We start from the raw sequence: 15,362 nt of genomic DNA, 5'->3' as shown, positions 1-15,362 counted from the left end.
AGTAAAATGATGGAAGGGACTTTCTAGAGAGCTTTAGTCGGCAGACATCTGAAAGATGGTTCAGAGGAGGGAGAGACTAGAGGCTTGGAAATCAATGATAATAAATGCAAGCATTAAGCCACTTAGAGACTTATAGTGACAAAGGGATACTGAGTTATAATGATGAACAGGCAACGTTAACTTACGTGTTCTCCATGCGCCAACTATTGTGCATGCTTTATGAGCGTTGTTTAATATTTGCAGCAAGATTCTTAAATATCATTTTTTTTGGAGAAGGAAACTGAGTCTCAGCAAGAAAAGGACTTTCAGAGTGGTACCTTGCTAGGAAGTATCAGAGTTGGGAGACAAACCCAGGTGGTCTGGCTTTAGAGCCCTCACCTTCAACCACGCTTCAACAATTTGTAGCTGAGCGTCTTGGTCTCCGGCCTTTCCTTGCCACAGTGGTGAGCCTGGAACCCAGCCTGGGACCACTGCTGCCCGCCTCATTGTCTGTTATGTTTGTACACAGACCTCCACCTCAGACCGCATGCTTGCCCAGGTGTTGATTTCAAGACAACCCAAACACTGGCCAGTGCTTACATCTAATTCAAAGGAGACTTGTGAGCAAAGGGGAAGATGAGGCACAAATACCATAAAAATATCACCCGGGGCTGCTCATCACATTCTAGCAGAGGAAGGAAGGAAATTCAGGACGTTCCACCCTGTTGCTTTCCATTAGATGTTTTTTAAAAAAAAAAAAATTTTTTTTTTTTTAAATTTTGGGGGAAGTAATTAGATTTACTTATTTATTTTTGGAGGAGGTACTGGGGATTGAATCCAGGACCTCATGCATGCTAAGCACATCCTCTACCACTTGAGCTATACCCTCCCCCCTCCATTAGATGTTAATGATGTTGCTCGCCTGGCCTCATTGGCCTTAGTTCCCTGGTCTTTGGATGCACTTACTTCCAACGTGGGAGATTCAGAAATCAAGTGATAGTGAATCGTTTAGTGTTTTACTGGCTCCTTCAGTCACTATCAGATGAGGAATACTGTGAACTCAAACTGATTACATGTTTTTCTCAGAACTATTGTGCAAGATTCCCAAACATTTTGAGCCTGTAGATCATCTAGGCCAATACAGTTCTCTAAGAACAAAACCAGGAACAGATTTTTGCCATTTAAGTTTCTTTTAAACCTATTTGTACAAACAATAAGTCAGGTACAGATTTAACCAGAAGGTGGCCTAATTAGATCATGTTTAAATTAAGGTAATTAGGTAATGGGTAATACGCCACATAGAACAATTTGTATTTCTTTCTCATTGCAAAACTTTCTTGTATAGAGATACCCATTAACTCAGAGAATCTTAATATTGGCTTGAGTTGTACATTTATATATTTACTCTTTTTTTTTTACACAATTTAATAATAAACATCCAGTGTTAAAGGAATTCTGTTGTAGAAAAACTGACAATACCTTAATTGTAGACCTAAACTTTTAACAGATTTTTGTCATCTACATCCTGTAATGGAGGAAGTTAACACACAGGTGTTTGATTCGACATCAATTTCAACAAAACATTTATTGAGGACCTGCATATAACTTAATCCATGTGATGCGGTTCTATTGCGGGGTTGGATTCTCAATGCTGAATTACATCATGAATAAGTTGTTTACTGTTGTCTCACGATTCCCTCCGGTCAGGCGTAGCTACACTCTACTGCATCAGCAGATCACCCTATTGATTAACTGTTGAGTCTATTTTTAAGTTTAAACTTTGGCCAGGCAGTGATTGAAGTGGCTTTGTTTTTGCAAACAAGCAGATTCCAGAGGCAAGCAGGCTTGGAGGGACTATTGAGAAATCCTGAAACCATTTTGTTTAGGAAGTTAAACAAACGTCTTTATTCCATAAGATAAACATTTAAGTCTGCACAGTAGAGGTTCTCTAATTGTTGACATAAGCATTAATAAACTTGACAGTTTTCTGTAAAAATATGTTACTGAGATATGTAAGCTTAAGTTTATTAGAAAACTCAAGAAACTTGTTTGAAAATTTTAAAGTAATTATTTGATTTAGTATGGCTCCAGCTTTAGTCAGAATTGGTAATAAAAAGTAAGACTTTTTTTTTTAACGGTAGAGAAAGTTCTTCAAATCCTTGAGGAGAAGTTTAGCATTTGAGTCACTCTTCCTAATAACATTGGGTTTGTAGACTTGATATTGATCAAGAACTAAGAATTCTATTTCTGCTTAGGAGCTTTAAAAATTGATTTCAGAGAATCAATTTTTAAAAGCCAACCTTCCCCAAATCCACTTTTCTTATTAAATTTTGCTTTACATTATTTTACCGTATTTTCTTTCACATTTTGCCAATAGAACTGAGATTTTTTTCTCTATTAGATAATAAAATTCTGTAAAATGGCTTTTGGGAAGATGACATGTTCAAATAATATTAAAAAATAAAAAAATATAATATGCAAATATCTTCTTGTAACAAAAGATTCAGATGGTATTGTTTGAAAGAGTCCCCCCCCCCCCCGTGTTACTTCCAGCTGTAGTTCTTTGCAAAGTTTCTAGGTATTTGCATACACATACAACTGTTTAGCACGTGCAAACTTCTGAGTTCCCTCCCCACATTTCTATTCCATTTTCATCAAATTCAAATTAATTTTGTCGAGAAAGCAGTAACAGACTTAAAAGAGCAAATAATATTTCTCTCCTCCAGTTAGTTAATAGTAAATTAACAATTGAAACAATGGATTAAACACGTGTCTCATTAGGGAATCTCTTCTCTGGTCCTGTTACTCCTGTCCACAGTTGGGTAATTCTTCGTTGGTGTCCAGGGGAATGCAGGAGATGTGGTACACTCTGTGAGGACTGTTAAACAATTTGTTTCTATCCCATATATTGCTTTTATGATCAGAAAGAACAGGAAGCCTGGCAGCCTTACAGAGGGTCACCTGAAACAGACTGTGATGATCTTCAACCATGCTTTATTTATCTTCTTTCCTTTCTCGTCTTTGTTCTTTTTCTTTCCCCTTTATTCCTTTTTCTGTCAGTCAGGCACCCATGAATGTGGCTGATGTTTGAGATAAACCTTAGATGTATTTTATAAGTGGACTCACCTTTGCCTAGTGGGTCACACCCTGGTGCCAGGAAGCACTGAGTTCCTGGCATTGTGGCACAGTGCATTCTATAATCAGACCCCAGTTTGAATCCAGCACTCACTTGCTCTGTGGCCATAGCAAATTACTTAATCTAGCTAATGTCAGGTTCCTCTTCAATAAGATGAGGGTAATAAGATCTGCTTATATGGCTGCTGTGAGGAAATAATGAAATAATGTATGTAAAGTTTCCTAGCGTCATCTCTCAATAAACGGTGGTCATTATCACTGTAGTGTCGTCACTTGCCTTGAGATGGCATGGGGGATGTAGGGAAAAGCTCAGTAAATCCTTTTTTTTTCCTGGAGAGTTTTTGCCCTTACTGTTTCCTAAGCTCTGAACACTTTTCTCTTTTCCTCATCTGACCTAAACCTTCAAGTCCAGGCTTCAAATGAACTCCCCAGTGAGGCTTTCTCAGACCACTCTGTTTAAGTTAGGATTGTTAAAATCCCTATCAAATGTGAAGTGACCCAGATGAATCATTGGATAGGATATTTTGAATTAGATAAATTTCAAAGAGGTAAGTACAAAAAGTTTACAGGACAGAATCAAAATACTGCCATGCAAGGTGGGGAGAGGTGGACTTCAGCCCAATGTGGTGGCCCCAGTAGAACTAGTTACATGAGTGCTATCTATTTATAAAGTCAGTAAGACAGCGGGCTGCAGGAAAGGCAAAGGGCAGGAAGTGGACCGTCAGCTTCTTGCAGCTCTGGTCTGACCCCAACTGTGGCTACTCTGTGTCTCCCCTTGAAGGAGGATGTGGGGAACTGGCAGAACTCCAGAGAAGAGCAAAAATGTAATTAAGGCTTAGAAAATAAGGGCTGAGAGGAAAGGCCAGAAAGCCGTGGGGTTATTTAGCTTAGAGAATAAAGGACTAACAGATTCGAAGGGTCATTATATGAAAGACATCGGTTGTTTCCCATCTCCACAAATAACAGGACGAGAGGAAAGAGGCTTACACTGCACTCTAGAAGAGTTTGGGCTGTGAGAATGATAACAAGGAATCTGTCAAGGCTCACGCTGGCAACTGGAAAGAAAAAGGACTTATGTACAACTATGGGTGTATCTACACATTCATGTTTACCTGCAAAAGAAGAAGGGAGGTGATATTCAGATACTAGCTTTTGTATTATTTCGAAAGCAAACCGGTTACCCTTTGCTTAAAGTCATGTGGTGGTTTGCTATTTAGAGTCAGTTATTAATAAAAAGTTAGTTTGAAGATATAAACTCAAATTAGGTAGGTTCAGGATTGTTTGAGACAAGGCCTTGTTCCTTTCGATTGGTTTTGGCTAACATCAACTAAAATGCTCTCAGGCTAAGTTTATTCACCACATCTTGGAAGAAAGTATATTTGGTTGTGACTTTCAGGAACAGTCTGACAAACCCCAGGGCTGGCGTCCATGTTACTGCAGAGCAAGACTGCGAAGCAGTGTTCTCTGCCTTTCACTTATGCTCTTTGAATGGGGGTAGGGAAGATGGGGCCCCAAAAGTATTAAGAGGAATCTCAGCTCAGGCTGAGCTGATGTCCAAGTTAGAGGGAGACAAGTACATTCAGCAAATATGTGGTCCATGGACGCGTCTTGCTGTCTTCCGATGCAGGTGGCTGGTGGCCGACTTCAGTTTGGATGCTTCTTCTACTATTAAATGAGGCCACAGCGGGTGAGGACTTCACAACCTCAAAATAGCTTTACTCCTCCCATTCCTTTTCTCTTTTCCATTTATCATTCTTTCTATTATCACTTCTGTGATCAATTTTCAATTTCACCAGTAATACAGACCCAAATATTTTGAGATTTTTCCATGTTACCGTATATATGATCTACTGCCTTCGTTTTCACTACTGCTTTTTTATTCCTTGGCATAGATATATTGTCATTTATTTTGCTATTGTTTACAAATATTTAAGATGAGGGATAATGGTGGAAGTCAGAATAATCTTACGACTGGAGGGAAAATGACTAGGTGGCATGTGGGAATGTTCTGGGGCCTAAAAGTGTTCTGTATCTATCTGGCTGTGAGTGTTGATTACATCGATGTATACATGTATAAAATTGTCTCATTTGTGTAATTTATATGCTTTACTGTATGTAAATTGTACCTCAATTTTTAAAAGTTTAAAAAAGTGATTAAAATCATTATACTTGAAAGATATGATGAAGTATTACATCACATTTCTAAAGACATAGGACAGGGTTGTAGAAAAGAACTGGGAAGAAAGGGAGCTAACATTTATTAAGTACTTTTTATCTTATAAGCATATGATATAATTTCTCATTTAATTATCAATAACTCTCTAAAGTGGGCGGTATTCTTATTCCACTTTTGCAGGTGAGGAAATAGACGCAAAACTAATTCCTCAAGTTCACGCACATCTGGTAAGTACCGGAGTCAGGATTTGAACTGAGCTCATGAAGGATGCTAAAGTTTTGAATGTAATTCTGAAAAGAGAGACTGTAAAGTTGAAGGTAAGCTCAGAGGCTGAGTGAATCACCCACGCCTTTGCCGTGGGCCATTGGCACGTCCACTGGTCTCCCAGCCCACTGCTCTTTTGCACAGCAACTTACTTCCTCTCTGCTTAGTTTTCAGAGTGCTTAACAAAGTTACACTTTTTTATATCCTGGAAGAAAATACATTAGGTGAAGATTTACTGATGGAGAAACTTCTAGAAGTTTTCTGCTCTCAAAGATGCAAACATTTAAATTTTATGAAAGAGTGAACTAAATGGCTTGAGCATCTGAGAACTTTCTTTTCACTTTGATCTGGGGGAAATTATATGCTTTTGTAGAAAATGATTTGGGTTATAACCTCAGAAATGTGTATGAAAGTTAAGGATTTTCCTGGTTTTGGAATTGTGATATGTCATTTATTGAAAAATAGAACAGTTTAAATGATAAAGAAGAGAATCTGAGACAATTTAGAAAAATTTGTGTAAAAAGCATAAATTGCAATAAACCTCTATGTCATTTTGGTTATAGAGACTGGCACTTCTTTTCTGGCTGTTTCCTCTTGATTTAATTCATTAGACTTTTTAAAGGCTCTTTTTTCTATACTTTTCATTATTAAAAGCACTTTTTCCCTTCACTCTTCCTCTCTTGGTAAGTTTTTTGCAATTCTTGTTAATAAGTTATACATGTTTTCATTACATCTCAGCACTTGGCATGAGGTTGGTTACATCAAATCTACCCAACGGTATTTTAGAGATTGTTAGTTGTGCTCTTTTAGTTATGACAAGGATTTAGCAAGAACACAGACCCCTCATATAATCAGTTTACTCCCATAACTGGAATAAATTCTAATCTGAATGTTATCTATTGAGAGTTATACAAATTTTAAACACTCAGGAGCACATTTGCTAGAGCTGTAAATAATAGAAGCTTAGAATATTAGCCATGGAAGAAGACAAATTTTGCACAGGAGAAAATATAAGCACAGGGATTTTTGTGCAAATTGGTTTCTTTCATCCGCCAGTAATCTGAGTTGTAAATTTACCTGAAGTAAATGATGTTCTTTCCTCATAGGATTGATTAAATGGGTCTGTAATGCCTGCTTCCTTTGTTACTTTGGTTTTGGAGGTGTGTATTATAATGCATGCGAGGTTGGGAATGCCTTTTGGACCCTCTTGTCCTTTAATTTATAAACATAGAATCACTGCTAAAGAAAGAAGAACAAGTAAGTATGGCATATTTCTTCCAGCTACGTGGGCTCTTCAGCATGAAGCCAGGTTGCAAGTCAGCAGAATCACCTTAAAAAGGCCCTCAAAGTCCGTGATATTTTATTCCTTGTTGCCTCTAGTGTGGACATAAATAAAAGTCATAGACCTATGTTCTCCCTGCTAAAATATACGTTATATGCTACATGAAATCTTTGGCTCTTTTTGACTGTCTCTGCATTTTTCAAACAGGATAGCCAAGCCCAACCCCATGTCCACCGTCTTTGATTTGGTTGTAGTTTTCTGATGATGACAAGTCAACAAAGGAAGTTCAAATCTGTGATCTGACAGAGAAAAGGTTTTGTTCAAGGTAAGTTATGATTACTTCAATAGAAATATAGTTTGAGATTTATAGATACTGATAGGTATATATAGAATAGATAAACAAGTTTATAATGTGTAGCACAGGGAAATATATTCAAGATCTTGTAGTAGCTCACAGTGAAAAAGAATATGAAAACGGATATATGTATATTCATGTATGACTGAAAAATTGTGTTGTACACCAGAAATTGACACAACATTGTAAACTGACTATAACTCAATAAAAAATAAAATTAAGTTAAAAAAAAGAAATATGTTTTGAAATGTTATTTCTGGAATGTATCATTTTATAATATGTAAGTCTAGAAGGAAATATCCCCCCAAAGAAGAGTCATTTTCTTTTTCTTTTTTTTCTTGATTTCAAAAATAATAGATTGATGCAGAAAATCCAAGCAATATGGAAGTGTGTTAAAAATAAAGTCATCCTAATACCCAAGAAATGTTAGCATTTTGGTAAACATTCCTCCCGACACCTCTCTATTTATTTATTTTGTCCACCTATGTTTGTGTGTATGTATTTATATAGATGATATAATAGTTTTTCATATTTTATTTTTTCCTCAACAATCTGTCATGGAGATTTTCTTTCCTTTAATAAGTATCAAATTCTTTTTAACAGATACATAGCTGCCCATTGTATGGATATACCAGAATTTAATGAATCCCCAGGTGATGGATATTAGGTTGTTTCTAATTTATGATTATAATAAGCAAGGGCTGAATTAACGTTCGTATGCAAGTATCTTTATCTGATGAACTTATCCGTAAACAAATTCCTAAAAGTCTGATTGGTGTCACTCGTTTGCTTTACAAAAAATTTCTTTTTAAGTTTTACCAATTTTCATTGCTACCAATAGCATTGAAGAACATGGAAGCAGATCTTTCAGTTCACTGACTTGATTGAAAGTCTTCATTGAAAGTCTTCAAATATTCAATGTTAATATTCATGAATTTCGGCAAACACGAGTCAAATGTTCTTAAAACAGATGTGATATTAATGATTAGCAGGCAAAACAAGTCTTTCCAACTGTTTGCCAAGCTGTCAGAGAAAAGTTTCTTCTTCCTCCAAGTTCTTTCCACACTATACTTTGTATGTACCTCTATTGCAACATATTTGATTTTGACTTACAGTCTTATGCTTCTTCCCAATTAAAATGTTAGCTCCCTGAAGCCAGGAACTGTACTGCAGCCCTGCAAGGATCTCATAAATAAACTGAGACTGTCCCTCTGTAAACTTTGTGGATGGATAAACAGCCACACATTTTCTGTTTGCTTCTCCCTCATTTAGCAGCATTCACCTCCCTCTTTTCCTTTGGCTTTTGAAATATAAGAGTACTGTTTGCCCAGGGCAAACAGACTTGGAACTTGAGAGGCAGCCCTGTGTAATGGAGGTTAGGTTAGCCTAGTTTAACCTTTGGCTTTCTGACTTGCTAGCTCTGTAACCCTGGGCGATGTATGTAAGTCCTAATTTCCTTCTCTGTGAAATGAAGATAATAGGTTCGACTTCAAAAAGTGTCATACAGATTAAAGGAGATCACGTTTTAAAGCCTTCAGTATGGTGCCTGTTGTAACACTTGATACCTAGTAGCTGTCACCATTCTTTCCTCAAAAGTACAGATACACTAAAAAAAAAAAAAAAAAAAAAAAAAATTACCCACCAAACAAAACCTGGTGTCATTGGCTCTTTCTGCCCTCCATTCTAGCAATCCATCAATTTCTGGATTGGAGGCAGCCACAAGCTAAAAGTTAATAGAGAGTAGGTCTGAGACCCTTAACTAAATTAATCTGAAATGTGTTTGTTGATAAAAATTAAGTTTTTTGTTTTCAAAACTTAAAGAGGTGCTCAGAATATTACAATAGGGAAGAATAGGGTTGGGCCAGGCAGGAGTAACCATAGGAATGTTTTATTAGGTTACAAAATAACTTTAGGCAGTCTCTAGCCTACAGCACGGCATTATACAACCCCAGGGGACAGAAAACGAAGAACAAAAATGTGAACGTTGAACTCTTGTGATCTTTGTTCCTTCCTAACTAACAACTGACCTTTTGTGATGACAGCCTTTTTTAACCCTCCTGCGCTGAGACCTTTATGGGTTTCACCAGGCTTTTCTTACTGTCCTTGAGCATAGTAGGTACCTGAGCTTACTTTCCATGTAACAATTGAGTCTTAAAAATATGGGGACCTCTTCTGGACCTGCTCATTAAAGTGTGGACCAGCTTTCTGCATTTGCTGCTAGAGACGGCTCAGAAAAATTCAGCATCACCTGTGTGTCATATTTTCTACACATTCTTCCCTCCACCTGAATTTCTTTGTCCATTAAGCCGGTTGTAAACAGTGAGTGCTCGTCTAAAGATTTATGGCACAAAATCTGGCAACATCTTCTGCACGTAAGTGTTTGCAAATTTGAGTCAAAGATAACTCTCTTTGAAGGGCGGAATTTAAAAAAAGATGTGCAAAATATATACCTCATGAGACCAAGTGAGTGTCCTCTTCTATGGAAGCAAAGACACACTTTTCCCCTTTCCTCTAAGAAAGTCAGATCCTGATTTATTCTTTGTTCAAGACTCAGCAGAAACACAATGCTTCATTTTATAGAGGCTTATTACAACACAATGACAGCACTATAATTTCCTGGAGGGTGAAGTTCTTCACTTGGCCTTAGGCCAGCTAAGCTCAGTGTCATTTAGCATTTCTGTAACTCCTGACACAGGCAAATACCTTCACGTTTATGCATTTTGTATCCCTTTAGGAAGCATTTTGAAACATCATTTTAACAGCAACTCATCTGAAGCAGCAGTTGGATTTTGTTTGTGACCAGATTTCTATTCCCTAATGCAGACATTCAGATAGTCCATGAACTATTCTGAGTGACGGTACCACCCACTTCTTCAGAGGCCAAGGCAGTCATAAAGTCAGTTTGGCATGCCGAGGGCCTTTTGGGTCTTTTGTCGAAGGAAGCCTGTAATTGTAAAATTCCTCCTTGGTATCATCGTTCACATAGACCTAAATAATGTTTCCTTGTCTTTTTCTGGTTATGTGGTATGTGGTCAGTCTTGACGTCGTTTTGAAGAAGTTATAGACAGTTAAGTAAACATCTTAGGGAAATAGTTAAGATCTAAAGCTAGGAACACTTCATATTTTTGTCTATAAAAAAAGACACGCATTTTTTTCAGAAGCCTCCTACCCCACCCGCCACGCCTGTTTCTTGTTATCACTGTGGACTTTTGCCCCACATGCAGGACTGCTTCTCTGCATAAAAGTTGTGTGATCCTTACTTCCTGAATGGGACCTACCTGAGTGCTTACACATACTGCTCACCTCCCACGTGGACAGGCTCGGTGGTGGCTGCAGTGTGACTGGAGGGGACTGACGAGAGGGGTGAGGGAATCCTCAGAGGCCAGCACAGCTGTGTAGCAGGTCTTTGATCCAACAGCAAAGCTGAGTCCAGCAAATGAGAGACATCGCATTCTCCTTTTGCAATCTGACATGACAAGCCTGCTGCAACAGCTTCCAAAGACGTCCCTCCTTTTGGCTTAGATTGGGGGTGGGATGAGGATAGAAAATGGAAAGTCCAAAGGGAAAAACAAATTATTTGTTTCTTCACCCATTTATGGACCGTAAATGCAAACATTTGCTAGGTGCTTTTTATGGGGCCAGACACGGCACAGCGTTTTACATGCAACCTCTCTCTTAAGTCTCACTATATCATCAAGCAGGGAAATTTCAATCTTCATTTAGCAGCGGAGGAAACTGAGCCTTTGGAGAGGTTAAGAAACTTGCCCAAGGTCACACAGCAAGAGGCAAGGTGGGGACAGTGCTCTTACCCACTGTGCTCTACTGCCTCCCTGTGTTAGAACATCCTTAATCTTTCCTCCCCAGCATGGTGGAAGATAAGATAAGAAATCTGCTAGATGGTAGGTGTCTGGAGGAACTATTTCTTTGTCATTATATTAATATTGTATTATTATAGTAGAATATGCTAAATTGTTATGTTTATACGAAACAACTGGGAAATTTAAATAGGCTTGAGCAAATGTAATTCAAGCTGTTTGATCTCTCAAATGTGATTATAATGATCTCTTTCTATTGGCCTCTCTCTGTCTGTCTCTGGTTTTCTGAAGTGATCTTTTGTTTTGCAGGAACAGTTGTTACTGAGCAATACCAGCTGCAAGGGGACAATTTCTGACATTACCTCCTCCCTGCTCTCTTTCTTCCCTCCCCACAACCTCCAGGCCTGGCAAGGGCTATTATTTTGAATGGGTATGATTGACAGGAATGGGAAACTCATATTTATTTCTCTGATACAATTTATTGAAGCTAAGGCTGCTCCCAAAGAGGCCCCAGCATTGTATCTGGTTCAGACATAAACCTTCAGGGGAGAAAAAGGCTGCTAATGCAATTTAGTCGGAAGACAGAGAGGCAGAAGGCAGAGGAACACTGGGGAATTTTGAGCACTCTGATGCTCCTAGTCTCCGATTTTGGGCATCCTGAGGGATAGTTATGTCTCAAAGCACAGGCTGGAGTAAAGAGAAATTCTGAGATCCTATAATGTCCTGATAGAGACGTTAGATTTAGGGTTGGTCTAATTTACTTTGACTACTCATTTCTGAAAATTGCCTCTGGGATGCAGAATCCATCCTTAAATTAAGCCTTCTTCTTATTCCACATTTCACGTAAGGGAATATGCTCAGATAACCAAAATCAGATAACCAGATAGATAACCAAAATCTGTATGTATCACCCCCGGTCTTCTGCCAAAGTATAAAGCCTTGTTATGCTGGAGGTCCTCAATCGTCTAAACTCAAACTTTCAAGTGCTGGGAATATTGCCAAATGAAGGACTTCAAAGAATCAAAATGACACCCCCATCCTCATTACTATCAAACAATATCTCACGGTGTCCATAAAAGTGACTATGGCAGGGCACCACGTGTGCTTGCGTCTCTGTGCTATGTCTAGGTCCGAGGACAGCTGTTTACTGTCCTTACCTTCATGTCTAATATGTTCACGGAACAACCTGTTTACATGTTTCAGAAAACACACCATCTTCCTTTGTTGCTGGTCTGCTATTACTCTTTATGGAGATGCATCCTGACAGACGTCAGTAACAGTATGCATACTCAGTTGTAGCAAAGATACATTTTGCAAAATTTGGTGAAGGGTTCAAATTCTGGGGTGCCATAGCATACTGTTTGAAAATAGCTGCTTTGTATACTTGAAAAGGAGATCACGATAAAAAGAAGAGCAAAATTAAAAAGCTGAAATGCCTCTGAGGGAGCTTTCCCAGATGGCCCTACACTGGCACCTGAAAGCAGACCTGTAGCCTTCTTTGGGTGGGGTGACAATGATTTTCATGTTAGTGATACTCAGAGTTGGCTGCTGTAGGGGACACACAGACCTGAGGTAGCTTGGTAAAGTCTTGATAATGAGCCAAGAATTTCAATGGATTCTTATAGTTTGATGATTTAGAGGTAGATACATGGAAAACAGTATCAAATGTATATACCTAAAAGGTGTCACTTGTTTGGTATTTAAGGATCAGGTTGGCAAGTGCCTGGCATGCATTTAGAGAAGCTTGTGGTATTATCACTCCATGTCCAAAATTACCAAGTGATTTGAAGGAGATTAGGCAAGTTTACTTTATTCTTATGCACATTAATTTAAGAATTTGTTTGGGAAACTTCCTTTCCCTTTTTCTTAAAACAAATATCTGAAGTTGATCCCTTTTAAATACTGCAGAATTCATTCCTCAGCTTTCTTAGTATCATAGGCCAATGTGATTCCTGGGTAGTTTTGAGAAATGGGCCAGAAAGAGAAGAGATGAGTCAAACCCAGTATATTTCAGAGTGAGCCTGTTCCTGGTGCTTAGATGCAGTGTGGCTAGAGAAAAGCCACCTGGGTTGAACATTTGTTGATTGTCCACCATGTACCAAGTCTAAGTTCTAGGCTCTGGGGGTAAGACAGTGAATAAGATAGGTAAGTTCCCACTGTCACTGATCTTAAATTTTAGTAGGAGAGGCAGATGATAAACAGGTATACAAATAAATATATGACATGGCAGATAGGAAGGAACAGAGAGTCATGGGGTGGGAAGGGAGCCCCCAGGGCTCATTCATAAAGGGTAGTTATGAAAGGACTTCTGATAAGGTGAGGTTTGAACAGAGAACTGATGAGCCATGTGGGTATCTGTGGCAACTGTATTCCAGGCTGCTGAACATCAAAGTCAAAGAACCCGAGGGGGCAGCATGATTGGCAAGCACAAGAGCAGCAAGAAGCCCATTGTGACTGCATCAGGGTGAGCCAAGATGGCACTGGTAGGTGATAACATGGATGGTGTAGGAAGAATCACTTTGGTCCTTAGAGGTCACTCTAAGACTTTGGCTTTTATTCTGAGTGAGAGGAATCTGCTGGAGAGTTTTTGAGCAGAGGAGTGACATGATCAGGCTTATATTTTGGCTACTGTGAGGGAGACATGGTGGAAAGGAGACTGAATAGGAGGCTATTCAATAATCCAGATGAGAGATGATGCTGGCTTGGATCAAGATGATAGTGGTGGCAGAGGTGAGAAGTGGTAAGGTTCTGGATGTATTTTAAAGATAGAGTTGACATGATTTGCTGCTGGATTGAATGTGGAGTGTGGAAGAAAGAGAAGGGTCAAAGATGACTCCAAGATATTCACCACCTGGTACCCAGGGAAGGAGCCCTTCCCTGGTCCAGATTTCTAGACATGAGCTGTGGGTGGGACTGTGGGGAGAGGAATGAGGGCACAAGGGGACACGATATGTCCAGAATGGGGATTCAGGTGGCTTGTTTCTCAGCACATAATTATAAACTTATTTGGTTCAATCTACCTACTTGGTGCCCAGAGTCTGTAATGATATTTGGGAAATCTCAAACTCAAACCAAAGCATTTTCCCCTGGAATCCTGAGGGCAGCCCTGATTACTCCTCCTCAAGAATGAGAGAAATGTAGAGAGAGAACTCTCCGTTTAAACAGCTGGAGGGCAGGCTGAGAAGGTTGAAGTCTTTGTTCTGGAAGAGTGAGGGTCAGTTTGAAATTTGCAAAATTATGAAGAGTGTGGGGGGAAAAACCCCACAGATTTTTTCCCTCCATTTCTTTCAACATTAGAATTTTTGCCTGGCTAAACTTAGAGGAGGTGGTATCTTGGCAGTGAAAAGGAATTGCTATTTTGCACAGCAGATAATAAGTATATAGAACTAGGCACTCCAAGGATGATATAGATTAAAAATATAAACAGAGTTGAAAAGGGGTTAGAGCATCCAGGGATGGTGTACATGTAATAAATTGTCATGCAAACTAGACGTTCAGTTTGTACTTTACCAAAATTTTTTGAGTGTGTGTTTGTATATATTATTATACTAACTGCTGTTCAAGATAAAGTAATGAATAGAATACAATCGCTGTGTTCAAGAGTTTCTAATCAGCAGGGATGATGGCATGTGTGTAAGTACCAACATTCAGGCACCTTTAAAGGGCACTATGGTAGGCTGACTGCATTAATGGCCTGTCCAAGTTTCCAGTCTTTGTAACTTTGTAATTCTCTCCAATTCTCTGACCATGGTATAACCACGTGACTTGCTCTGGTCCACGGAGGGTTAGCAAACCCGATGGCAAGCAGAGGCTTGAAAAACGTGTGTTTCCTCTTGCCCTCTCGTGCAGCTGGGTGTATTCTCTTTTTCATCCCTGCCTTGTCATGAGAACATGCCCAGGCTACTGCAGATGAGTGAGAACCAAGTGGAGAAGAGCCAAGGCCATGTTAAATCAGCCGGCAGCCAGCCAACTCCAAACATGTGAGAACGCTCAGCCAAGATCAGCGGAAGAGCCTCCCCAGTGCACACTTCTGACTGCAGACATGCGAGTGACACCAGGTGAGACCAGAGGAGCCACCCAGCTGAACCATAGACTCATGAGCAATAATAAATCGCTATTGTTTTAAGCCACAGAGTCTGGGGATAATTGGTTATGCAGCATCATGGTGGAAATAGATAACGGACACAGGGACTCAAGGTTCTTGGCAATACGGCCTCTGCTTGCCTCTTTAGCTTCGTGTCCCACCACTCAACACACTTTATGTCCCTCCAGGCAACTGATTTACTTGAATTTGTAAAATGGGCATGGTCTCTCAGCCTTCCTACATGCTGTTCTCTATTCTGAAACGCACTTCAG

The sequence above is a fragment of the Camelus dromedarius genome, chromosome 4, assembly GCF_036321535.1.
Source record: "Camelus dromedarius isolate mCamDro1 chromosome 4, mCamDro1.pat, whole genome shotgun sequence".
Lineage (NCBI taxonomy): Eukaryota > Metazoa > Chordata > Mammalia > Artiodactyla > Camelidae > Camelus > Camelus dromedarius.
The sequence above is the reverse complement of the archived record's forward strand: the minus strand, read 5'-3'. Positions refer to the sequence as shown.